Source organism: Pseudophryne corroboree, chromosome 4, assembly GCF_028390025.1.
Source record: "Pseudophryne corroboree isolate aPseCor3 chromosome 4, aPseCor3.hap2, whole genome shotgun sequence".
Classification (NCBI taxonomy): Eukaryota; Metazoa; Chordata; class Amphibia; order Anura; family Myobatrachidae; genus Pseudophryne; species Pseudophryne corroboree.
The window spans coordinates 462,153,549-462,180,388 of record NC_086447.1 but is presented as its reverse complement, the minus strand read 5'-3'; the positions used below and the strand labels follow the sequence as shown (position 1 = coordinate 462,180,388).

The window sequence follows — 26,840 nt, the reverse complement described above, 5'->3', positions numbered from 1 at the left end:
CTTTTTCTAAGCAGCTCCTTAAGAGAGCCACCTAGATTGCACCCTGCTCGGACGGGCACAAAAACCTAACTGAGGCTTGGAGGAGGGTCATAGGGGGAGGAGCCAGTACACACCACCTGATCCTAAAGCTTTAGTTTTGTGCCCTGTCTCCTGCGGAGCCGCTGTTCCCCATGGTCCTGACGGAGTCCCCAGCATCCACTTAGGACGTCAGAGAAAGCATATATTCCCTTGTAAACCAATGACATTGGTTTACAAAAGCGACATTAAGAAACATCTGCGCAAAGTGCAGTGATACTGTAATTACTTGTAAATATAGAAACAAAATTCCCTAATTTAAAATAGTGCTGGTAAATCGAGGAAATGAACAAGTGTATTTACTATTAGTGTGCAGCGGTGTCTCTCCTCATTCCAGAAGAGGCAAGTACAGATGTATACTAATGTAAATATCCTTTTGGTGGGACATTTCAGTGGCCTTTCCTGAGATGCTGGAGGAAACAAAAAAACATCTTAAGATAAGGTATCACAACTCATGATAAGGGTTCTCAACCTAGTATTCTTTAGAGCGGATGGAGTTAAAATGCCAGCTGTTGGGATCCCGGCATTCAGGAAATTGACACTGGAAGACCAACAGCCTGTGAAATACTGACACACGAAATCCCGACTGCCGCCCGGTATACCCACTCGGTTGATGGGACCATGCCACCAACCGAGTGGGAATAGAGCCTGTGGCGAGCAAAGCGAGCCACCAGGCCCGAAGCGTGGCAGGGCAGCGGGCCTGTGAGGGAACTCGCTGCCTCACTGCCAGGATTCCTGCTGACAGGATGCCACTGTTGGTATACTGACAGCAAGCATCTCGTCTCCCGGTAAATCATACCGGACCCAGTTTAGAGTTCTATAGAATTCTACTGTACAGTAGCTTGTGATACCTTATGATGAATTGTTATAAATGTTTTTTCAAAAGCATATCAGTTAAAGTTGTTTTAGCCAAGTTATGTCTCGTCAGTAGAATAGTTAAATGATGACACTTTTGTTTGGACTTAACCGAGGGCGTAGCGAGAGCTTTGTGATCCCCATAGCAATTTCAAGCTGCCCCCATGATTCTAGATAGACACATCTCACAGCAGCAGATGTTCATTTTATTCTGTATAGTAGTGTTCTTAATAATGTTTTCCCCCTTATTAGTGCCATAGTTCTTTTAATAAACCATAGTAGTGCCACAATTAATGTTATGTCCCAAAGTAGTGCCCTAGTTGATTTTGTGGCCCATAGTAGTGTCCTACTTCATTTCAGTAGTACCCTCATTCATATTAAACACACACTGCCCCCAGTTCATCTTGTGCCACACTGTAGTGCCCAGGTTTACAATATGCAGTATCAGCAGTACATGTTAAGGGTCACTGAAGTGTCTCAGTTCACATTATGCCACATTTTAATGTCACCAGTTCATATTGTGTCACATTACATGACCCTCCAGTTCATAAATGCACCACTGCAGTGCCCCCACTACAAATTATGCCACATTACAGTGGACCAGTACCATATATCATCTAATACATACACTTACCAGTGTAACACCCACTATCATTAATAAATGATTGATGATCTAGAGTTTAATGACAAAATATGCAAAATCAAATGTCAACTACAGTTTAATGACAAAATATGCAAAATCATGCACTTGGGTCTCAAAAATCAAAAGGTAAATATACAGATGTGTCCTCAAATATCGTTGCAGCATACCATGTAGCGGGCGCCATGCAACTTGCGCCTGCTCCTTGCATTATAAGTCCTGTTATAAGTTGCGTTATAAATGTAATGTCACGTTATAACTGTAATGTGTATACTACTTTCTGTCCACCAGATGTCGCTTTTCCTAAACTGTACAGCGCATGCCTAAATAGCCAACAGACCATTTCTAGTGCCGCCTGCTGATTGGCTGACATTTATTGTAACAATAAAGAACCATTAATCACTTCCCTTTATAAAAAAAAATCCCCTTCTACAAAATACAGTGCCACGCTGCCGTCCTGTTCACACTATTCATTTTGTCGTTACATTGTGTACTAAGTTCTGGATTTTATTAGCATAAACAGCTTTATTATCTCAGAAAGCATTCCAGGTTTCGTTGCTATCGCATAGATAGAAACATGTAATCCACTGTACCACTGGTTCCTATCTCATTAATATGACTTCCAGATGGTCTCCATTGCTGTGCCGCCATGATGGAATCAGTTTAATACATCTGCCCCAGTGAGTGTAAAGACAGATGAGGTGGGTGCCGACCAGCTACTACTTAAAGGGGATACTTCAAAGTGAAGGAAATACTACTGTAAGTGGAGACCATCTGTCACACTCCAGACTTTTAAAAGTACTTTCTTACCTATGCGATGTCTGTCCTGGCTGGCGCAAAGGTCCGTGCGCGCTGTATCCACACATCGCTCCCAGAGGTCCACCAGCACTGATCCAGCATGAAGTCTCCTGCAGCAGCTGCTGCTTCTTTTCATAGCACTTCACAGCGCTGTCTTCCATTGCTTCAGTGTTTATTTCTCATTGTGCTCACTTCCTGGTGTTTGGACCTAGTCAGAGTTTCCCTCCAAATTCAGACATGGGCACTGCCATCTTGGATTCCATCAGCTGATCCTCCATTGTCCAATCCTGGAGCTCCTTTCATCAGCTGACTGCAACATCCAATGAATCCACACTGCAAGGTGTAAAGCTAACTTCCTGGGATTACCAATTTGTCAGTACAACAGTCTCTATCCAGGAAGTAACAGTTCTGTGCTGAGCTACTTTATTCCAGTGACTTTGTATGATCCAGTCTGTTCTGATTCAATTCCGGTTACCATTGCTATTTGGACTTTGCCTTTCTTCAGTGTCTTTCTGCAATACTGCTAGTGTTAAGATTCTGGATCAAGCCCGGTGAGCACTCTAGTCCATTCTGGTTCCATTCCAGATGCTGTTGTTATTTGAACTGTGTCTTTCTGCAATACTGCCAGTGATAAGATTGTGGATCAAGCCCGGTGAGCAATCCAGTCCATTCTGGTTCAATTACTGATGCTATTGTCATTTGAACTGTGTCTTTCTGTAATACTGCCAGTGTTAAGATTCCGGATCAAGCCTGGTGAGCACTCCAGTCCTTTCTGTTTCCATTCCGGATGCAATTGTCATTTGAACTTTGTCTTACTTTAATACTGTCAACTGTCAAGATTCCGGATCAAGCCCGGTCAGCACTACAGTCCAATCCAGTTTAATTTTGGATATTATTGTTATTTGAACTTTGTCTTCTACAGTCCAATCCAGTTTCATTCCAGTCATCATTCCTGTGGCTAACCTGGTATTTTCTGTCAGCATACAGTAACTGCAGTAAATCATGGATGTTGTTCTTTAATAAAAGTGTTATTATTTATTATAATTGCCTCTGGGCTTGTCACTGCTAAAACATCAACAATTCTTTTAAGTCTTTGCACCATACCTGGTTAAAGCCTCCTCAATTCATTTAGAATTCCTCTGTGTCAGCTCCATCCACAAACGCCTGTCCAAACCCAACCCTCAGGTGTAACACCATCTTTAGCACACTATTTCTATCTGAGCCAATCGTAATCTTGGAGCTCAATCCTCACTTCCAACTCACTTCACAAAGGCTGAGATGGATCAAATAAGTGTGGAGCTTTACTGATATGGAGTGGGAGAAGCGATCACCTATCTGAGCATTGGCAAGTCTCTCTTTTTAATGCCAGGTAAATGGGCTGGACCCAACTGCTTAGCAGACAATTCCAGGACCTTCATATAAAACTTTGGGGGAGATGTACTAAACAGTGAAAACAGTGGAGAAGTGAGCCAGTGGAGAAGTTGCCCATGACAACCAATCAGCTGCTCTGTATAAATTTACAGTATGCAAATGATAAAAGAGTTACTTCAATGCTGATTGGTTGCCATGGACAACCTCTCGACTGGCTCACTTCTCCACTCTTTTCACTGCTTAGTACATCTCCCCTTATATGACCTGAGTACAGGGGCCTCCTCATCTGTGGAACCTATAGCAATTGCAACCCCTTCACCCACTATTTCTACACCTATGAATTTATCATCTGAAATAGTAAACATATTGCATTTTGAAACCTTCAATGCACTGTTAGATTTTAGAACAGAATGCAGGTCAGTGACGAAGCAAACCTGAGGAGCTCAGCAAAATACTTTGCCTTTGCTCCAATATGCCTTGTTGATTGGCTCAGTAAATATCAAAATGCGTGCCTCCTCTATTTAGGATGTGCACTGTGCCAAAGTGTATATGTCACCATCTAACCCTTTAGTACAGCCCCTTTCAATTCTGTTTTTTCAAATATACTATACATAGCCTTGTGTATCAATGACGTGCAGTGAGGTAAATGGATCAAGAGGCACCGGCTAGTACCAGAGCCAGATTTACACACAATTTATAAGGGCATTATACACAGGTGCATCAGTACATACTGGTGGAAATTTGGTGAGTTTTGATCCGAGATGTGCAGAAAAGATAGGCAGGGAAGGCACTACCTCACCTTTCATAGACTTTTTACTCCAAAGTTTTCACCATAAAATTATTACCATATTACAAAGAAGATATTTATACTATATTCTTTGTATTTTTCATATACTTTATATAGTCAAAACTCTGGCATTACATTGGCGTATATGTTAGTATAACAGGAAAAGCTCTGCCTCAACTGCCTCACTCCACAGCACATCACTATTGTGTATGGTTTAGATAAATCATTAGTGAGAGGGGACATCAGGACTGTTATTATATAATGTTACTTTACAGCATGGGTCTTCAACCTGCAGCCCTCCAGCTGTTGTGGAACTGTACATCCCAGCATACCCTGCCACCGTTTTGCTAAAGGCATGCTAAAACTGAGCAGGGAATGCTTGGATGTGTAGTTCCACAACAGCTGGAGGGCCACAGGTTGAAGACCCATGCTTTACAGTGTGGATCTGGCAGGTTTTTGGAGGATGCAAAAAATAAGTGAGGTGTGTCTTAACAGGTCAAGACTGAGCTGATGCAGAATCAATTACCTTTTCCAGACTGTGAATAGCCATCAGCACAAACATGTCCACCACTTTGTCTCATTACTCTAATTTTGGTCCACAAATACATTAATATCTTGTTTCTGCAATGCTCCACAAAACAAGATACCAACTTCATACTTTACACTTCAGTAGTAACAGAGGTATTTTAAGAGAGGAGGGGGCCCGTGCGCAGACTCTGGGTGGGCCCCCTCCTCTCCATGTGCAGATCTCCAGAAATATGGCGCCTGCCATGGTCCAGAGACAAATTTTGTACTGCGCATGCGCGGTGGCTATTTGGGTATAATTTTTGCCACAGCTGCAGCTCCCGTCACAGGACTCTGGAAATGTAAGTATTAAATCAAAATGGGTGCAGCGTGTGCGGTGTAGGCCCCCCTGGACATAGGTGCCCTTGTGCTCCGCACATATTGCACCCGTGATAGAAACGCCAATGAATAGTAACATTTTCACCCAATCCTTCCTTGTGTAAACTTTTGCTATTAGTAAAATTAGAAACTACAGTATTAGCAGCTATTAGGAAAAGTTATTTATGTTAACAATTCATGGTAGTTTACATTGTAAAATGCATATACTGTAGATAAAGTTGCCAGAAAGCATATGTTTTACTCCAGCAAAAACTTTTTACATGCTAAAATAAAGGACCTGGTATTAATTAAATATATCTCTTACAATACAATATGTACCAATATCTCCATAGATCTGCATAGGTCAAAGTAAGAGCTATAATATAGTTTTGCAGTAAGTTTCTTAGTATGTCAGCATTATATATTAAAATACTTTATATTAGAGATGAGCGGTTCAGATTTACTTGGTTCTTTTCACCAAACTAAGTTCAGATTTATCTTATTGGCTATCCAAAACACATGAGCGGATAGCCAATAAGATGTCACTACATTTAGTGCTGATTTACATAGAACCAGCACAGTCTATTTTTATATTTGGTGGTAGTCATTTGTTACTCTTCGACTAATAGTTTAATGTACTTTATACCTTGGTCCATAACAAGATGCTACTGGTAATCATGGTCATTAGGCAACACTCTGGAAGGATTCGTTATCTGTGAGGCAACCTGTGTTACCTTGGTAAATGAAAGGGTGGAGTTCTGTAACGTTGAATTCTTTGTTGTTTTAATCTATTTTGAACTGTTAACGACCCTTAGTGCCACCGATCAGTCCCTCAATATAATAATTTGCTACAGTAAGTGCCGGTCCCATCTCCAACATGCATGTGCAGTGGGAGACGATGCACACACTACCTGTCCAAAGGCTTCCACTGCAAGGGAGACAGAGCAGACCCTAGCAAGAGAAGTGCACCCAGCAGGAGGTAAGTGTGTACACAGATGCAGGAAAGAAGTACCGGGATGAAACGGGGTTGAGGGGGAGCAGAGCAGGGAATTGGATGGAGGGGGGAGGGGACTGAAAGCACGTTGGAATGGAACGGGGCATGAAGCACAAAGCAGGAGATGTGACAGAAGGAGAGCAGAGTGGTACTTACCATCTGACAACAAGTCAGAGATGGACAGAGCAGAAGAGTAGGCTGGGCGGTGTGTGTGTGATATTTAATTGACGTGCCCCTTACTACAAGGCTCAAAGGGACATTAATATCCTTTTCAGCAATCCCACTTTTATTCCAGATAATCCAGTTCATTTTAGGCTATATGTATATATATTGTTTACTGTATGTATACATCAATTCATTCAATTACTTCTAAAGTGTCTGTGCTGATCCAAATTGTGAATAATAATTCACTGTTGGTGATTGCCTGCTTAGTGCCTTAAATTGTTGGTGGCTATAAATTTGTATACAAAAATATGCCATTGATAGTTTATCTAGAAACAGTGATTTTATTTTCCTCTTTGGTATTTGACATGTTGGAAGGTATAAATTATAGTTGTATTGAGATTAAAATGTAATTACAACAGACTGAATAAAGTACAGTACATTTCAATTATTACAGCTACATATTTTTGCAAATTGCTGGAAAATATTATTAACTGCATTATTTTACAATGTCAGTAATGTTTGTTTTATTTATTTTTTAATGTATGAGCTGTAGAATAGTGTGCAATGTGGATAGTCAAAAGGAAGGTGGGTTCCAACAATTTGGGACCTGCCAGTGGTACATGCTTATGAAATAAAAATAGTGATAAATGTACATAAAGAAATAAACATTTAAAAGCATTTCTTATAATAAAACAGTTTTAAGACACAAAAAAAGACAAACTACACAAATATGCATTTGTGTAATTTCTTCATGGAGAAAGGTTAGAAGGTGTGCACTGTACAGTTTCTCAGTAACAGACTGATCCCAATAACTGACAACCCCACATAGCATAGGTCTCTCTCTCTCTCTCTCTCTCTCTCTCTCTCTCTCTCTCTCTCTCTGTGCTTTTTAGCTGTAGGGTGATTACTCAGCTGCTTGAGAGTCACCAAAACAACAAATCAGCTAAGAGACCAACCAAGGCTTGCGTCATGTGCAAAGACTTAAATGTTGGAGGCAACAGAGTCAGCTGCTGCCGGGCTCCTGCTCTGAGGGGTGGCACCACTCCTCCTGTGCTGTGTGTTCAGTGACACCATTCAATTAAGTTGCGACAGCTGGCACTATCTCTTCCGTGGCCAACTCCCCTACTAGTCGCTACACCTTACAAGTCACACCCTTTTTATTATAGATACACATTTTACGAGTGTCATACCAAGGATTAGAACCCACAACCCATTACACTGGAAGCACCAGTGTAACACCTAACTGATAGAGCTATCTGCTCCTGTACAGGAAGCATGATAATTCTTACTATATGAAGTTACTTCAATGACAATTACAAGTAACTTCATATAGTTAGAATTCTCATGCTTCCTATGCAAGAGCAGATAGCTCCCTTAGTATGGTGCTTTTTTCCAGTGTAATAGGTCATGGGTTCTAATCCTGGGTATTACACTTGCATAATAATTGTCAGAAAAATAATCAGCATTGTGAGTTACTGAGCAGATCTATGTAGTGTCTGCCTGCACACTACATAGATCTGCACATTACATTGATCTGCCTAGTTACAATGGTTTTGAAAGGACAATTCGACCTAATAGCTTCATATAGTTAGAATCTGAAGGCTTGCTGTTATGCAGGAGTAAAAAGCTCTATCAGTAAAGTGTCTGCCTTCAGTGTAACAGGTCATCAGTTCTAATCCTGGGCATAACAGCTTGGGGTGGGGTGCGGTGGGCTGTGACCTCCAAACTCAAATATACTTATACAGAGAATGAAAGCCAGTAGTCTGTTGGCAGGTGAGCTTTAAACCAGGTAAGCACACTTGTGTAGTTGTGTTGGTGACTGTCTCACCTTTTATAAGCCATAAGTGTGGCAGGTAAGCTTTAAACCAGATAAGCACATTTTCCCCTATGAGAAAGCAGTAGCCAGGTCCCTAAAAAAATGTATGTGAAAGTTTATGTGATAGAATAGGACTTGTGGTGAAATGGGGTCCTGTGGAGTGGGCCGCAAGCTCACATGCATTGTACAATTCATAAACCAAAACCCCATTGTTCATTCAGATGTATCACTTTTATACACCTGATATTTTATTACCTAGCTTAAAAATGCATGCAGATAATTTCTACTATGACCATTTCCTACAAGAACTGTACTGTATAATGAACTTGGATTTCACCCTTAAGGATCTTTCTAGCCAACCTTTTAGGGTTCTTTGAGATTTTAACTTGGTAAAAAAAAAAGTTTTTGCTGCCCTGCTGTGATAACAGAACATATCTGAATAAACGATCGAAGCAAAATGACTGAAAAAATGCAGATTCATAGGCAGATTTATAGCATAGTTGCCTACCCTCCTGCATTCTGCAGGAGACTCCCTGAAATAGTAGCAATCTCCCTGACTCCTCGAATATTCCATCAATCTCCCTGATTGCTCCTTACCCTCATTATGCAGCTGCTACATTCTTGGGGGGGAAAAGAAATCAGAGATACATACATTCAAATGGGCTCATAAGTGGTATTTCCCTGCATTGGTTATAAGGCACAATGATCCCTATAGCTATGTGCATTTTAAATAAGGTTTCTCGCGGCCACTTACAATATATGAAACCTCTTGTAAAACACAATACACAAACAAATCCTGCTAAAAATCAGTGTCTTTTCTTCAACACGTAGATCTTACTAACCATGGGGCTCATTTTCATTTGGATGTAAGTCATTTTTAGGACACACCTCTCAGATGTACCAGTGCTGATAGGTGTTACTTTCACAATCTCCCTGAAATGCTTTTTCAAAAGTAGGCAAGTATGATATATAGGCCTATAATTCTTTGTTTTCATTACACAGTGATTTGTCAGAAAGCATCTTAAATAAAGTAATTTATGAGTTTAGATATAATTGTTCCAAGGTTATAACATAAGGGTATTTTTACAAAATGGCTGGTTTTTGTCATGGAGGTTTATCCCTGCCTACATGATGGCATGGTGTGCCCTCCCCTCCTCTCCTGAGTGTAAGTGGCTGAAAATAGCATATTAGCCAGACTAAATAGTGTAACAAGCCGGGGTTGGCGGGCGTCTGTGTGGTTACAGTTATGTATCACAGGTGTTCAGTGGCTTACTGATGAACCCTTTTCCCTGAGATGTTTGTTCCACGTACCTCCTTCAATGTAATACCACTTTCAAATCGCAATGCCAGGTCCCACCCAGGAATTGGAAACGGATCCTTTACGGATGGTTCCTGGCATTGGACCCTTGCACACTGGCTTACCGCCCTGGCAATATGCCGGTTCAGGTTTGCCATCGTGGGCTGGGGGATGGAGACAGCATCAGGGGTGGAGGCAGCACTGGAAGATGAGATCAACCCGGCAACCCTTTCACACTGCACCTGACCCGGTATTAAACCCGGGAATAACCCTTCTTTATTCCCGGGTTCAATTACGGGGTCAGGCAACCCGGGAATTCGGAAGTGACCCTTTTCACACCGCACAGCAACCCATGTCAGTCCGGCAATATACCGGGTCGATACCGGGTTATTTGTGCGGTGTGAAAGGGGTATAAATGGTTCAGAGAGGTAGGACAGATTGATACGTAAACAGAAAGGTCATTTAACAGCAATCTTTATTGAAAGTACCTTTTTTATTTTACTGCAAGAATGTTGGCAAAAAGAAGGTTATACAACAAGATAATGTAAAAGACATTCAAAAAGGATTTAATCATTTTGTGGCAATTCAAAGACAATATATTGGCATTCAATAAAGACTATACTACTCGACAGCTCACATTACAATAGGTGACTCAATGTGGACTCCGGTCTTGCTCAAGGCAATGGTTAATGACGATTCTGATCATAATCAATTTAATCACAGATATGCAAGCCGTAATTAATGAAAGTTTCAAAACAGACAAAGAGAGTATGATGTTCAAAAAAAGAGCAAAAAGAGTGATTTGCACAAATCGATTGAAGTCACTAAGAATATCCTCACTGTACTTTCAATATCCCTACATAGAGTCCCGATCTTCACAGGCAAAAGTGTTGGAGCTCACAGATCCCAAAGTGTCACAGTTTTGCATTGTGGCCTAAGGATTTAAATGTATTTGTTGCACAATGGTATGGTACCTCCTCAAAGAAATATATAATCTGTAATTTTAGAGCTGACTCTCTGTAGACAGTGTCACTGTAATCCAAGTATGCACAAAGTTCTTGTAAAATATGTGCCTTTAAGGTTCCAACTTAGGAAAGTATCTTTCTACTGATTCCTCAAAGTAACAAGTGTCTCTGTACTAACCGCACTGTCTATGGACAGGGTTTAATCTGTGGCAAATATCTGTATTAGTCTTCTAGGCTCTCTTCTCAATTTAGTAGCTGGGCGGTGTGTGTGTGTGTGTGTGTGTGTGTGTGTGTGTGTGTGTGTGTGTGTGTGTGTGTCAGAAGGAATGGGATTCAACACTTGATTGTCATAGTCTCAGTAACTCAATCGGCGGTCCTTCACGTCTGTGCTTATTTCCATGCAGTGTCTGCTGTCTCCTCAAAATGGCAGTGGCGGCCACATCTATGCATAGGCCTGGTGGCATCTGGTTGCCGGCTGTGGCATCTCACGCCCGCTCTCCCGGCAATCACAACTCTGCGGCAAGCACTCCACTGCCTTACCTCTGCAGTGTGTCTCATAACCGCCTTGCGTGACTACCCGACTCGTCAGTTCACTGCTCCGCTCCGCACACGTCTGCTCTCTGCAATGGCTCCAGCTCAACAACCCCCATGACCACTTCATCTTCCCATGCCTCTACTTGCTCCGCAGTCTCCATCCAATCAAATCTTTCCACCTCTCCGCTAGAACATGTGACTCTGTTAACTCTCGCTTTGCCAGTAAAATGTCTTTTAGGTTAGCAAACACTGGTATTCACAATTAAAGGACCATACACTCTTTTTTTTTTGAGGTGCCACAATAGCATGCTATTTTCTCTACCACGTGAATGGGTTTGGGGGGCTGTATTCAGTATTTCAATAGCTGTTTTTACTATTTGATGATGGTATGTAGTAAGGTGTGCATCATTAATCATGTATTAAGGAAACCCACCTCATCATCCAAATTCCTTTCTTGTTCATATGTCTTCCAAAAGTTCACCATACAGAGCACTGCAGCTTCTCTTTAACATTAAACCTAGTAATCCATCACTGAGGAATAAGCTGTTGTTATTAACATCAGCAGAACTGCAGCTAAATAGATTTTAAACATTCTTAGAAGCAGAACATGGCACAATAGTAGTGCATATATTACCAGTGTCGGACTGGGGCATGAAGGGCCCACCGGAAGAATGCAGTGATAGGGGGCCCATACTTAGGGATGTAGACAGCCTACAAAGGGGGTGTGGCCAGCCTCCACAGAGGCTTGAAATACACAATTGTCTTGTGCAGTGTAATGCAACATATCTACCATGTATAATACAAGTGCATAGTCTGGAACCTCCTTAGAGGAGGGGGTAGGCCCTCAGTCACTGGGGCCCACCGGTGGTTTCCCCTGTACCCCTGTGGGCCAGTCCGACCCTGTATATTACACATATTACACTAAGCAGATGCTCCTGAGAACAATCTCTGAGAACAATCTTGGACAAATGACTGTGGGCCTAATTCAGATCTGGTCGCAGCAGCAAATTTGTTAGCTAATGGGCAAAACCATGTGCATTGCAGGGGGGGCAGATATAACATGTGCAGAGAGAGTTAGATTTGGGTGGGCTATATTGTTTCTGTGCAGGGTAAATACTGGCTGCTTTATTTTTACACTGCAATTTATATTTCAGTTTGAACACACACACACCCCCCCCTAAATCTAATAGGCCCTACACACTGGGCGACATGAGTGAAAGATATGAACGATCTTGTTCATTAATGAGTGTGGAGGCACCAGCGATGAACGATGCGCGGCCCCGCGCACATTCATCGGTGGTGCCCCGTCGCTTGTGCATGCAGGCCAATATGGATGATCTCGTCCATATTTGCCTGCACTGCTACGGAGCCGGGTGATGGGGGGAGTGAAGAAACTTCACTCCCCCCGTCACTGCCCCCCCCCCCATCGCCGCTGGGTAACCCGTCGGCCGTATCCACCGTCGGGCAGCTCAGCGGCGCATCGCGCAGTGTGTAGGGCCCTTAACTCTCTCTGCACATATTATATCTGCCCACCCCCCTGCAGTGCACATGGTTTTGACCATTAGCTAACAAATTTTCTGCTTCCATCAGATCTGAATTAGGCCCTGTGTCTCCAGTATCTCATTCTAGCTCTACTGGGCAGGGAAACTATACATCACTGCATAAAATTGCATGCACTACATAAAAATCAATGAATAAAATAAATATTATACTAAGCAGATTGTGACACAGCAGAAGTGCCTGTCAATATTATACGGAGCAGGTCGATGCTGGAACATATTTGCAGCATCATATGTATCTGTGAAGTGCAACATTTAAAATAAATGACGCTGAATAACTTGTAAAACACATGTAAACAATTAAGAGATGAATGCAAATGTAATCTTTACATGTCAATTTCTAGTGATAACTACACATAAACCACTAATATATTTTGGGGGATCTACAGTATTCCATACGATATTGATTGAAGATTGGTGATTGATATATTAAGATTTTAATATCCCATAAGATATTGGTGATTTATTCCATAAGATATTGCTTGATTGCAGATTGGTGCCTTGTGTTTCTGTTAGGAACCTGAGATATTTATACATCAATTCATCTAGCTGCATAAAGCTGTAATTTGTGAAAAAGAATAGTAGGTAATTATTTTGCAGTATATTACAATTATAGTTTATTTATTCCAAAAATTTATTTACTGTATATGTATCCAATAAATGCATTCACCACTACTATTCAAGTAGTTTCTCAAAGGCTATTTCCAGTAAGAATAAATTCTTAACATAAAAATAAAACTATTGACTGAAGCTAAATATTAAGAAATACATAAAAGACGGTGTTGCAAGTATCCTATATAAAGGAAAAAATATTTGCAAATTTATCGTCCAATATTAAATATTTCAAAACACCACATCTGCAATTTGATTTTAATAAAAAATTCTCAATATTTCTAAATGAAAATTTAATTCACCTCTTTCATTTCTCTGTCTGTAAAAGGAATCCAGGTAAACTGATTTTTGTAAAATGAAAATCTGAAGCATAAAGGGTGCCAATAATGAAGCAGGTTTAAATATGTGCTGACCTTTGAAAAGAGCTGAAATCCTTGTTGTTTGGCCAGGATTCTTGCCTGTGCTGTTGTCACCATCAATTTGTAAGCCTAGAAAGATTCAGCTGTTGAAGCTGCCCTGCCCTCTAGTGGATCTTGATACATTTTGGTAACCTTCATTTCAAAATCAAATAATGTACAGAAAACATAATTAGCTGGGGTTTGTTTTCCCTTAATGAATATTAGATTCTTTAATAAATTCAGCTCAGAAATTGTAATGTGTTGTTATAAAGAAAACATTACTGCTTGCTTTGACTTCTAACATTTGTAGATATCTTTATACTTAACTATGGCAAAAACTGCAGAGAAACATAGGTAACACTGGAAATATGGTAAAACAGACAATTCATTTACTATATACATTTCCAGAGAACAATCTTCCAACTTTGTGGGTAATAATTATGTAACTGATGTATGCAGCTGCTAAATAGCTATTCTGATATGAAGAACATATTTAGCATCTATAGATTGTGTCATCTATATCACAAGATAAGTCACACAGATAATATTAAAACAATATTTTACATTATTGAAGTTTCTCACCATTGCTGACCAATTTACCCAAATTCCAATTACATATTGGCAGGAGTGCCAAGAAGGGTGGGGCAGATTCTAGTTACCTGGGCCCAGGACTTTTGGAGGGGCCCCGGTCTGCTGCTCTAAGGGGCGCAACGCATAGCATTTTCCATGATTATTTTTCTGGAGGCCACATCTCCCTGATTTGACCACACACCCCTTCCGTACCTAGGCCATGTGGCTGTCTTAATGGCCCAGACATTCGGCAACAATGATGTCAGTGTAGTAGGGAGGTAAAATGACAAAATAATGGCATAATATGGTAAAATAGTTACATTCTGTGTGCATAGTAGTTTTATGACTATGGAGGTCATTCCGAGTTGTTCGCTCGGTAATTTTCTTCGCATCGCAGCGATTTTCCGCTTAGTGCGCATGCGCAATGTTCACACTGCGACTGCGCCAAGTAAATTTGCTATGCAGTTAGGAATTTTACTCACGGTTTTTTCTTCGTTCTGGTGATCGTAATGTGATTGATAGGAAGTGGGTGTTTCTGGGCAAAAACTGGCCGTTTTATGGGTGTGTGTGAAAAAACGCTACCGTTTCTGGGAAAAACGTGGGAGTGGCTGGAGAAACGGAGGAGTGTCTGGGCGAACGCTGGGTGTGTTTATGACGTCAAACCAGGAACGACAAGCACTGAACTGATCGCAGATGCCGAGTAAGTCTGGAGCTACTCAGAAACTGCTAAGAGGTGTGTAATCGCAATTTTGAGACTCTTTCGTTCGCAATTTTAAGATGCTAAGATTCACTCCCAGTAGGCGGCGGCTTAGCGTGTGTAAAGCTGCTAAAAACAGCTTGCGAGCGAACAACTCGGAATGAGGGCCAATGTTGTCAAACAGACAAGGTGCCGCTTCCTGCAGTCACTGTGAGGAGCACTACTAAAATAGTTAATATGAAGAGTCAGTGTGCAAAAAGATAATGGTCATTTTGAAATACAGTATACATTACGATATTTCAACATAGTGCTCCATGTTAGAGTAAAAAGTCCCACGCATTCTGGATAAAACATATCATACCTTATATGTTTTTTGTGCATTTAGCAGTAGAAGAAAATAAAAACAAGTTGATGATTTAAATAAACCAGTGAGGTTTTAAGTGGAAAAGATGGTGCTAATTTAAAGAGTGTCTATGAGTCTGTAAATGCGTTCAGATGTGTCTGGGCTTTCTCTGATCTTATATTGTCTGCATTTATTTAAACCTCAATTTCACATTTAATCTCGTGTTTGTGTCAAAGGTTTCTGAATTGCTCTCCTTCTATCCATTGGCCACTCTAGATCATATCCCTTTAAACCTGCTGAAGACCTCAGCTTCTGATCGTATCCATGTTCTTGCCTAAATATTTAGCTCCTTTGCATTGTTTTACTGACTTATTTTTATTGTCCAATTTACTCCCTGTCACCAACATACCTATAACCTTTAAGATTGCTCTATGTAAAGTGACTAACAACTTCCACTCTGCTAAAATCAAAGGTCATTTTTTAATTCTCTTTCTTCTTGACCTTTCTGCTGCTTTTTATACCTTTGATCACTCAATTCATATTCAAGCTGTTTACTCATTGGGCATTTATAATAAGGTGTCTGCATACAGATGTTACCCTAAAATATCTGCTTATACCCCAAACATTCATTAGGGCTATTTGATATCTGCCTCTCTCTCTCTCTCTCTCTCTCTCTCTCTCTCTCACACACACACACAGACACTCACTCTCTCACTCTCTCTCTCTCTCTCTCTCTCTCTCTCTCTCTCTCTCTCTCTCTCTCTCTCTCTTTCCCATCTAATCCCTTTTCTTTTTGTCTTCATATGAACTCTGTAAATTTAGGTCGGTACCTGTTGAACTTTAATCTGAGATGAAATCATATCTCCTAAGTTTGTTGCATAAAATGAGAAATGTATCAGGTTATAACCTATTTTGTGCCACTTGCCATCTGAGGCTATTTAACTATTTAACAGGAATGGCATAAGCCCTTACTGGCAATGATGGACCAGTAAAGTCTGAGAGGCATTGCTGGATCCCCTTCGAGTAAAATCCATTCTACTGGAACCTTTCGCCAGCAGCTTACTGTCACAACTGAGGGTTTTGGCTGACAGGAGAAAGCCTCAGTTGTAGGGGCTGAGAGGAACTTAAACCGGGGAGGTTTAATCAGACCCCTGGACATGTAAGTGTTAAAATGAAACCCGAAGGGGTGACCATGACAACCAGGTAAAAGTCAAAATAAAAGTTTATTAACAGACTCCGTGTAAACAAACAGCATTCAAGGTAAATAATGGCAATGACAAATAATATGATTCCTGGAGCACTCTGACCATGAAATGGTTACACAGGACACTGGTAGGTTAAGAACAGCTGTTAAAGTCCTTAGATGGAATAACCTTACCAGGCCTGGCTGTAGTAGTGAAGATATCCAAGGAACATGCCAGTAGATGGAACAGATGAAACTGGTAACTTGAATCAGCTGTTGTATTTGCTGGATAGAACCAGCCAGGTGGTAAGACACGGAGTGGATGCGGAATGGGATCAGCCAGATGATAAAGTCACTGAATGAATGCTGGGTGGAACCAGCCAGGTGATGAAACACGGAGTGAATATAGTAAGATGCTAGGGAGCGTGGAAACAGAGGAGTTGAAGGATGATTACCGGTGGTAGTGGATACTGCTGGAAGTAGATGAAATAGCTGGAAGCTGGAAACTGGATCAGCCACGGAGGACTGCAGAGTCAGGCTGCACCGCAGGATGGTAGGCAGGTGCGGGTCTCTTTGGTGGATGCTGGAGACAGGAGCTGGAACCTGGAGACACAACCACAGGAGAGAGACTGGAACAAGGTATGACAAACAAAGCACTGACCATTTGCTGGCCCAGGCACAGGATACTTATACCTGAAGCAATGCAGGTATTGGCTGGGCAATTATGCAGATTTCCAGGCAGTGGATTGGAGGAACTGAAGCATGTGATTGAATCCAACATGGCTGCGCCCATGTTAGAACTTGGAGGGAAAACTGGTTTAGGAAACCATGTGGAAACATAACTGCAATGGCGGCGCCGGCCGCAGAGGACAGGAGACGCCAGACTGAGAAATGTATGCTGATACTCATGGATGACAATGGAGGCCGCGGCAGGCATGGAACACCACACTGACAACCTGCACCTATAACACAGGAGCGACGGCGGAGGCCGCGGAGAACGGGAGACGCCATGCAGGATTCAAACATGGCGCCGCTGTGACAGCATCTCAGCGTAACAGAAGGAATGTGCAGTATGTGGACACAGATGAGATCCGGCCTTGGAACGCTGAGCGAGCCTCAGGAGACATCTGAAAGGCAGGTAATGGCGTCCAGATACCCGGATCGTGACACTTACAGAGAGAGATGGGAAGGACCAATGAACCGATTGACTGGTCTGGCCGTACGAAGGCTTGGCCTCCCTGATCCCCCATCCAGCTGTCTGCTAGGCTGGCATGCTGGGAGGGACATACCCTCATCGCTTGCCCAAGCATCATAAAATCTTTAATGCTAGACACTGTTTATTAGTGATCAGGTTTTTACTGGTGAATTATGCTAGCATTAGCAAAAATGTACACATTGATTAAAGCGTATGAATCATGTAGTTCATCAAGGAATTAACTTAATAAGTATCATTCTGTACCAACAGAAAGTGTTGTTTACTGCAAATGTACACAACAACATATACACTTGATGCATTAACATACTTTAGGAGAGGCAGGAATCATTTTTAGTTTTGGTTAAGGTGACTATGCATGTTTAAAGCATTTACACTATATATTGTATCATGGTATATAATAAACATTTCTCAATTTTGATCCTCAATAACACATAGATATGCATCCAGCATTATACCAACCAGAATTCAGGTGATATGGAACTGTCTTTACTCTTCTTGTACATACTGTAGGAATGCGACTTGACAAATGCATAGATAACTATCTAGGATAGTGTAAGATGTCAGCTTAGGCTTACTAATGCTAGACCTGCAAATCATTTTGTCCTTATGTCATAAGATGATGATATTTTGCAGGACGTGTAAGGATAAGCTCCATGGAGTCTGTGGAGAATTCCTAAAATTCAGTAATCCAACAGGCGGGATTGTGGGCAAGTATGCTTTCATATTTACAGTTTTCTTCAATAAAGAGGGTGAATGGCATTGTGAGTTTTGGCGGCCTATTTATATAAAGAAAGATTTTGTCTCCATTTATCAAAGTAAATGTGCTAGTACAGCTGAATGACGTTCCTCACTCCGCAATACTGTCTGGCATTGGTAAGAAGAGACTAATTGCTTTGCTAGCCAGTCCCGAACGCACTTGCACTTCCAGCATACTGTATTTGTTAAATGTACAAATAGAATGACAAATTAGTTAAGTACACATAGAAATAAGTTCATTTATTTTGCAAAGAAATTTTTTTTATTTTACTAATAAAACTTTTACTCTGGCTTTACTGCCTCATGCTATCACCATCTGGAGACAGTAATAGTGATCTGAGGACAGGGACGGTACATATAGCACCACTGTCATTGTTAAATCAACATGCTACTGCTGGTGATGGCTTTCGCTGGTGATACTCAATGATACCCACCGTTGGTGGCAGCCTTTAATAAATAATGAGAAAATTGCTCTTTCGATGGTGGTAGGGCTTATCATAAATATACCCTTACTGTACATAGCATATTTTTGAGGCATATTAAAGACGTATCCACTAATAGGTAGAAACATTTTTATGGATTTGTGCAAACAGACCTTCCAAAATGGTTCTGTATAATAGTTTCCCTTTATAGGAAGCAGTATTATGTTGCAACTGGAAAACATTGGGAAATACAGTGTAAATTCTGCTCATATTCTGTACTGGTGCGGTACACCTGTCAGACTGTAACGCAGGTGTCCTAAGGCGAACTCAAGGGGGACAGAAATCTCCCGTGAAGCAGAAGGGCAACAGCTCACATGCCAATAAGTCTTGGGAATTTTTGTACAAAAATGTTTCTGTTTCCCAGACATGATTTGTATATGATGATAATTAGTGTATTCTTTTTAACCCATGAAATAAACAGTAGCTGTCTAGCAAAACAAAAGCCTCAAAGGGACTGTTTTCTTGCATGAAGGAACAACAGCGATAAGCAGCACCTTTATGCTGCTGAGAGAAAGCTATTTTTTTAACTGATTATCTGGAAGAGGCAGAATTTTATGGAAGTAAAGAATGTCTTCTGTGAAAGTAGCACTGTGTAACTTTAACAGAATCTTAAATCGATTAAATTTAAAATAAACTGTTAAAATTCCTTACCACATAAGGGGCCAAGTGTATTGTTGGATCATAGCAAGAAAGTACTAACCAGGTGAAGTGCCTTTCATGTTAGAAAAAATGCTGTAACACAGATAATGTAATACTAGGTCCTCACCTCTAGGCTTGGGATCAGTATGATATCCCGGCTGTCAGGATCCCGGCGATCAGTAGGCCGACGCCGGGACCCTGACAGCCGGAATACCGGCGGTGAGCACAGTGTGTCCCCTTGCGGGCTTGCTGCATTCGCCACGCTTCATATTCCACCTCGGGTGGTGGCGTGGACCACCGTGGATCCCGATTACGGGATCAGTATGAAATACCTCCAATCAAAATCCCGACGGTCGAAATCCCGACAGTAATTGAACGATGGTCAAAATCCCAACAAGGTCAAAATCCCGACATGGACAAAATACCGACATTTAAAATACCAACAAGGTCACAATACTGACATGTAAAATGCCGACTGGTCAAAATACCGACATGCGGCTTTCAATTTTTTTTTGTATGTCGACATAGGTCGACATGGACACCATATAAGTGTACCGCGTCCCCTCCTTCGGGCACGGTGCCTTGCTGCGCTCGGCACACTATTATATTCCCCCTCCAGGTCCACTGGGATGGTAAAGTATGAACAAGTCAGTTTCAATGAAAAAAATCATGAAAAACTTATGTTGGTATTTTAACCTGTTGGCATTTTACATGTTGGTATTTTGACCTTGTCGGTATTTTAAATTTCGGTATTTTGTCCATGTCGGGATTTTGACCTTGTCGGGATTTTGACCGTCGGTCAATTGCTGTTGGGATTTCGACTGTCGGGATTTTGATTGTAGGTAAATTGACTGCATCCCATTACCGTTGTTGACCTTTTATCATCTTAATATAAAAAGGGAATTTTGGGGTACATGTACTAAGCAGTGATAAAAGTGGAGAAGTGAGCCAGTGGAGAAGTTGCCCATGGCAACCAATCAGCTGCTCTGTATACTTTTATAGTATGCAAATTATAAATGTTACTTCAGTGCTGATTGGTTGCCATGGGCTACTTCTCCACTGGCTTACTTCTCCAATTTTATCACTGCTTAGTACATGTACCACTTTATCACTAAATTAATTTACATAGCAGACATCATTGAAAAATTATAATTTTTACTGTTATTTTATTAGCTCACCTGTTTTTGAAATTATGAATCCAAAACAGATAAACTGTACACGCCTCTCCAACAAAATACTATTGCCCATATACAGCCGTGATGTTTTATTTATTTTTTGCAAACTGAAGTAATTTTCTTTTTATCAGAAAGTATACAAGTTAGTTTATTATAGTCATCCTTTTTCTGTCAGTATGTACTATATTTGTTATATTTTCAACGTGTCACACTTGTGTTTTTTGTGAGTGGAATAAGAGTCAGGGAAAGTCTGTGTAGGTGTCTGGAGCAGTGTAGGTGAAACTGATGAGAAAATCAGTAAAGCTTTCCTGACCAGCAATCGAACCCGGGTCTCAGCAGAGAATGCCAGGTCGTAACCATTAGACCATCAGGGTCGTCGGGTGCTGGTGATAGGATAGTATACTGTATGTTGCTGAGAGGAATGGGGCAGTAGATTAATCAAGCTGGATGCTGGATTGATGGTGTAGAGATGATAAATAACAATTTCCTTACTCGATAACTTTAATCCAGAAATACTGGAGTGGTAGAGTTGGCACGGTATTGACCAGGATTGTACAGAGTTGTCGATGTGGTCCAAGATCTGAAAGCACTCAGATGGAAGCAGAACTGGAATACCGACCAAACACCAGAATAGATGGTAGTGGATAATCTGGAACAGAACCAGGAAGCCAAGATGTGCTGGAACAACCTCTATAGGCTATGTAATACTTTACTGAGGTACTGAGGTAAGAAGCTGAAGGATTCTGTACAGCAGGGTCAGAGATCTAGAGTTAGATATCGGACTATAACCGATGGTATCTGTTATTGATCTGGAACTGGTGACCACTGGTATCGGACTGGAACCGATGGCAACTGGTATCGAGCTGGAACAGATGGGAACTGGTACCGATGATTCAGGATATCGGATGGAAATCAATGGTTCAGGATATCATACTAAAACTGATGATCCAAGATATCAGATGAGAAGTGACGGTTCAGGATTTCAGAGAGAAACTGATGGTTCATGATATTGGGCTGGAACCAATGATGCAGGCTATCGGATGGGTACCGATGGTTTTGGATCCAGTAGTGCAGTAAAGTGAAGCTTGGCACTAGAGCAATAGAGCAAGGAAAAATACAGGAGTTCTCTGGAAAGGATGCAGCTAGGCTGTAGACAACATTGCACTTGTACCTTGTGACTATAATTCAATCTCCTTTATAGCCTAAGGAGGTCAGAGATTGGTTGCTGTGATCATCTGAACAGCTGGCTAGCTCAGATTGGCTAAAGACTGGTCACATGCATGTTAGCAACATGACTGTGCCCATGCCTGGATTTTGGAAGAAACTCTGGTGTGGAGGAAGCAGCCTGAATACAGGGAAAGGAGAATGAGCAGAACACTGTGGAGAGCTGGAACCAGAGACAGCATGTCATGATGGGATCACTGTGCGAGGACAACATAAGCAGACTTCAGCCTGGGACACCTCCGTAAGCAGCCCAATGGAGGTAGGGTCTGCTGATGGGGCGGGGCCTGCTGAGGGGGCGGGATCCCCCTGAGCCAGAAGCAATCATGGCCCCCCCTGCACCTCCTCCCTTCCCGCCGCAGCTGGGACTCCACTCCAACTCCACCACAAAGCCCCTCCCCAGTGCACATAGTGTATTAGAACATGCAAGGACCGGGCATCCACAGACATGCAGATCACCAGCCTGAGCATGGCCTCCAATGTGAGCAACCCACAGTCTCTGCATGCAACCACCCCCAGCAACATGCCCATGTCACCACAACAACACACCCATACCATGCCACATCTGTGTCTGACCAGCCAAACCCTGGCAACCACTCAGAAACATCCAACACACCTCTCCTTGGGCGAATCTGCACTGTGACCATGAAAATCAATGAAACGCACTCGCAGATGAAAAACACTGCACAAGAAAAAAATAGAACACACACACACAGAACACTGCATACAAAACTGAGCACATTGACCCCACACACACACAGTATACTGCACCACACAATGGCCCAGTGCATGGACCATACGTACAAACAAACATCATAAACAGAACACACACATCCTACATATAGCACAGAGAGCAGTGGAAATATTAGAAAAATAGTCTTTGTCCTAGTTAAAATATAATATTATATTGAAGGGGCTATGGAGAGTCTCAGTGAGGATAGTGTGAGACATCAGATTAGGGGCTCTTAATTGTATGCTTTTGGGACCACACATACACAAAAAAATTACCTCCAGATCGAGTGACAGCAGGAGCGAGCCAGACGCAGCAGGAGCAGACAGGGCTGCAGATAGACCATCCAGGACCATGAAAATTCACGGTGTGTGACTTAATCATGGACACATGGCATGCCCCCCTTTTTTTTTTTTTAAACCCTACCATGCAGCAGGCACCACAAGTCGACCCAGCAAATAGGGCACAGGACAGGCCGATCGGTATATAAGCCGCCTCTGTAGGAGGGTAAAATAGAGTACTTATAACATATTGAGTGACATCCTATATGCCAAAGCAAGTTTAAATATCAGAAGGCAGATTTGAATTAGGCAGGCTGTATTCAGCTGTCACATGACAGTACAGATTAATGCAGGGGCAGGGAGGCAGCAGAAAGATGGCTCCATAAAAGGGAAGGATGGAGATAGCACCCTGGACACTGAAACTAGGAACTTCGGCGACAAACAGGAAGGACTGATATGTGCTTCTGGACACCTGCCCGCTTATAAGACACAAATGCATGCCACTTTTTCGGACATATTTCTGTAGGCAGATTCTACTTCGGACACCTCTAAAACTTTGAAAATATCACGTAAGTTTCCTGTTGGTTATAAAGACTCATGACCTAAAATGAATAAAGAGATGATAATCACGATTTTCTGCTTTTTTTGTTGAAAAATGGGTTATTACTTTGTCCTCCAAATGTATTAAAAGGCGGTCCACGGAGAAATCAGACATTTTTCCAGTAGTACCTTTGGCTTTTCTTAATAATGCTGCTGTTATAGCCAGCTATAGTGGCAAAGTGTAATGGGAACTTACTAAGCCATCTCTCTGAAGATGGAGCTATGGGTACTCACATTTTCCACTTGCAGTTCATTCACTTATCACATTAAGATCTTGTGTTTTTTCGAGATTTTGGGCATTCACAGCATGGCTGCCTAGGATCCACTCTGTTTGTATTAGCACTAGGCTGGTGTGATACAGAGAGGACAGAGATTGCCATAGGGACTCTCTCCTCTCTCTCTCTCTCTCTCTCTCTCTCTCTCTCTCTCTCTCTCTCTCTGGGAGATATACTAAAATATATAATGTTTCAGCATGTTATATAATTAAACTAGCTGTTCTACCCGTTCTTCGCATGGGAGTTTCTGATTTTCACGGTTGTAAATATAAATGAGTGTTAAACATTTGGTAAATCTATAGTGATGTAAATTTGAGACGTCTTAATATAAGTAAATATTAGCAAATATAGTGGTGGATGCTCAATTTGCTTAGTGATATCATTCAGGTGCTTGAAAGGGAGGGGTATTTCTAAGCAGGAAAAAACACATTTTGTTTCCCCCAGCACCCTGAATGATAGCAGTAACCAAATTTAAATCCCTTACAATATCTTAGAATTCAGAGATCTCGGTTACATATATCTGTGCAAATGTATGTGTAAGCCCCCAAGCCGCATCAAGACCTCTCTGTATATATATTGGGGGTCGCTAGCACTATATCTAGGTGCAGGGCATGGCACCCAAAAAAAAATCAGCATAAGCCAGACAGCCCAGTGAAAAAACTATAATGTTAACAGATTAGTGTTTAAGAAGCCGAAGCTATAGAGAAAGTGATACAAAAATCAGATGTAATTAAAATAAGAAATAGTGTTAAAGACATTAGTATGTGATAAGTGTTAATGTAAGGGTATGCCACACTAAAGCCATCCAGCTCTGCCAATCCAGGGGCACCACATCCCACACCTCCACAACCCCATGCTGGGTTTATGTTTAACGAGCAAGGAGCCACATGATAATGGCTTCCTGCTACAATATATCTAAGCTAAAAGCTACCCACCTTGGAGCAACCCCATAATGCTCCATATGGCATATCAGGACCTGCATCTCCTCCTAATGCAAGCTTCCCTCTGCCTCTCACAACAAGCAAATATATTGGTGGATGCTCAGTTAGCTTAGTGATATCATTCAGGTGCTTGAAAGGGAGGGGAATTATTAAGCAAGAAAAAAAAACATTTTGTTTCCCCCAGCACCCTGAATGATAGCAGTAACCAGATTTAAATCCCTTACAATATCTTAGAATTCAGAGATCTCGGTTACATATATCTGCGCAAATGTATGTGTAAGCCCCCAAGCCACGTCAAGGCCTCTCTGTATATATATATATTGGGGGTCCCTAGCGCTATATCTAGGTGCAGGACGTGGCACCAAAAAAAAAATCAGCATAAGCCAGACAGCCCAGGGCAGCATACCAGTGAAAAAACTATAATGTTAATAGATTAGCAATACAAAAATAAGATGTAATTAAAAATAATAAATAGTGTTAAAGAAATAAAGAAATAAGTAAAATAGGATTTTGATACCTACCGGTAAATCCTTTTCTCCTAGTCCGTAGAGGATGCTGGGGATGACATCAAGACCATGGGGTATAGATGGGATCCGCAGGAGACATGGGCACTCTAAAGACTTTTCATTGGATGTGAACTGGATCCTCCCTGTATGCCCCTCCTTCAGACCTCAGTTGTAGGAACTGTGGCCAGGGAGACTGACATTTCGAGGAAAGGAATTACTTAACTAGTGGTGAGATATCTACCAACTCACACCCTCAACCATGCCGCACACATGGCATTCAACATAACACACGCCTACAGGCATGAACCAATTGCAGCAACATGCTGAACTAAAATAACACAACTAGTGTAACTGTAATAACTAAACTGCAGGTAAAATACGCACTGGGACGGGCGCCCAGCATCCTCTACGGACTATGAGAAAAGGATTTACGGGTAGGTATCAAAATCCTATTTTCTCATACGTCCTAGAGGATGCTGGGGACAACATCAAGACCATGGGGTCTATACCAAAGCTCCAGTACGGGCGGGAGAGTGCGGATGACCCTGCAGCACCGATTGACCAAACTTGAGGTCCTCATCGGCCAAGGTGTCAAACTTGTAGAACTTAGCAAATGTGTTTGACCCTGACCAAGTAGCTGCTCGGCAAAGTTGTAATGCCAAGACCCCCCCCCCCCCTCCGGCAGCCGCCCAGGATGAGCCCACCTTCCTACTGGAGTGGGCATTTACAGACGTCGGTAACGGCAATCCAGCCGTAGTATGAGCTTGCTGAATCATATTTCTAATCCAACGTGCAATAGTCTGCTTGGAAGCAGCCAATCTTGTTGTGAGCATACAGGACAAACAGAGCCTCTGTTTTCCATATACGAGCCGTTCTAGCGACATAGATTTTCAAAGCTCTAACGGCATCTAGAGATTTTGAATCAGTGAACGTGTCAGTAACTACTATCACTACAATAGGTTGTTTTATGTGGAAAGATGAAACCACCTTCGGAAGAAAATGTTGACGAGTCCTCAACTCTGCCCTATCTTCATGGAAGATCAGGTAAGGGCTCTTGGGAGACAAGGCCCCCAATTCAGACACCCGCCTTGCGGATGCCAAAGCCAAAAGCATCACCACTTTCCAAGTGAGAAACTTCAACTCTATCTTTTGTAAGGCTCAAACCAATCCGATTGAACAAACTGCAATACCACGTTAAGGTCCCATGATGCCACAGGAGGCACGAATGGAGGCTGGATGTGCAGAACCCCTTTCACAAAGGTCTGAACCTCTGGAAGAGAGGCCAACTGTTTCTGGAAGAACACTGACAAGGCCGAAATCTGGACCTTGATTGATGCCAATCGGAGGCCCGCCTCCACACCATCCTGCAAAATAATGGAGAAAACGACCTAAGTGAAACTCTTCCGTAGGCGCTTTCTTGGATTCACACCAAGATACATATTTTCTCCAAATACGGTGGTAATGTTTCGACATTACT

The 26,840-nt window shown here is 41.9% G+C and overlaps 1 long non-coding RNA gene across 1 annotated transcript in view; it reads right to left on the bottom strand.

The window, feature by feature from the left end:
* Nucleotides 1-12,760: 12,760 nt before the first annotated feature.
* LOC134911502 (uncharacterized) overlaps nucleotides 12,761-26,840 on the bottom strand; it is a 91,389-nt gene continuing 77,309 nt past the window's right edge. Inside the window, exons 3-4 of the long non-coding RNA XR_010176625.1 lie at nucleotides 13,764-13,901; nucleotides 12,761-13,297 (exon numbers count right to left, since the gene is read on the bottom strand). This is a non-coding gene — a long non-coding RNA (uncharacterized LOC134911502). The remainder of the gene's footprint in view (nucleotides 13,298-13,763; nucleotides 13,902-26,840) is intronic.